Genomic DNA, 1,674 nt, shown 5'->3' on the forward strand with positions numbered 1-1,674 from the left:
TTATGACTTCCAACATTTTGGCTGTAGGTCTGAGTGTGAGATGCAGAGGGGCTAAGAAGAATCCAGTGCTGAAACCAAAACAGCGTCAGCACCAACAAGATAGAGTACCTGGGTGATCCTACAGGAAGCACTCCAGTATCACTCTTTGCCCAGAGCTCCCCGGAGCTCCCCATGACTAAATTTCCTTGAGTTTTCAAGTCACCCCTTGGTAGGACATGTCAGCACTGCAAGGTTAACAAAAGCACTGAAGGGTAGTGTTAGGTGTGGTCTTTCATATAGGACTGGCTGCTGAATCACGGGGCAGCACACTTGCTCATTGCTATGAACAAATAAATTGTTACTCAGTCAGAAGTGCTAGAAAGGCCTGGGAATAACAGGCAACAAGTTGGGTAAGTGCTGTGCCCAGGGACAGTATGTGCAACATATAGCATAGATGTGCCTGGGAGAGCTTGGAAATACTTAGACTCAGAGTACAGATATCGGGAGTGCATCCCAACCAGGAACCCTCCTGCCAGGATGCCCACAGAAACGATCCAACATAGCACCATAGGCAGCTCATGTGAACCCGGCAGTAGTTTATTTTAGCCACATCCTTTGACTCTCCTGTCTATGCTGAGGGACGATGAATTTAATTTTTTTTTCCCAATTCTTATGATTTTAGGAATACAAATCCTACTTTAAACTGTTTTCCTAACACGATGATATTTCAATCCTTTATTACAAAGATATTTTATCAAGTAATCCGGATATTTGTTAATCTGCAACATATTATTTAACTTTACTTGCAGACAGATCTGATCATTGTTAGACAAGTGTCTGCCAAAAGCAATACAGGCATTATTTAACCTCTCTGGAGGGAGAGGTCACAGAAGATTTCTTCTCAAGCTGTCTCCAATCCCTTTGTTGTTGACTATGTAATTAAAAGAAATTTCCAATATGTACATGAACATATATATACCAAATCTGCTATGCAGTTCTGCTTTATCTATTTTGTCTGATTTTACAGAAAATTGAACATTCCAGAAAAACAGACAAACAAACAAACCCCCAAAACCAGGCATTTTTTCACTTTACAAACAGCGGGCTTTTAATGCAATTTTAAAATCAGCTTTTATCACTTCAGACTGATGGTTGTTTGCATAATGACCTGATGAATCACCTAGCAGCTTTAGCAAGCTACCCAGAAGCAGCTGCTAAAACACTCAAAATAATCTGTTACAGACAAAAGAAGCTTAAATGTTCCCAGTATCATTCTTTAGAATAATTCTGGTATACCTCAAATGGGAATTATGATAATACAGAGCATTATGATCGAGTAAAATTTACATTCAGGCACTGAGCTTATGCCAAGCAAAGCTTCCCCAGCCATGTGTCCACCATACCCTTCCCAAGTAATCCTTCTCTATCCTCGAATTGCTGTCACACCATCCACCACCCAACCTTTCCTCTCTGCCCTGAGGGAAACCAGTTTCCACAACGCGCTGCTGGACGGGAGTCACGCATCAGAAATCTTCAAATACCCTTAACGGCGTCCCTGAGACACAAGGAAACCTATTCAGTTCTTCACAACGGCATTAAACCTTTGGCCTGCAGAGGTATCCGGGCACTTCACTACCACCAAACTCCACGGACTTCCCGGCCTCGGATCACTCGGCCGCCGCCCGCCTCAGTCGC

The sequence above is a fragment of the Aptenodytes forsteri genome, unplaced genomic scaffold (assembly GCF_000699145.1).
Source record: "Aptenodytes forsteri isolate BGI_AS27 unplaced genomic scaffold, ASM69914v1 Scaffold155, whole genome shotgun sequence".
Classification (NCBI taxonomy): domain Eukaryota; kingdom Metazoa; phylum Chordata; class Aves; order Sphenisciformes; family Spheniscidae; genus Aptenodytes; species Aptenodytes forsteri.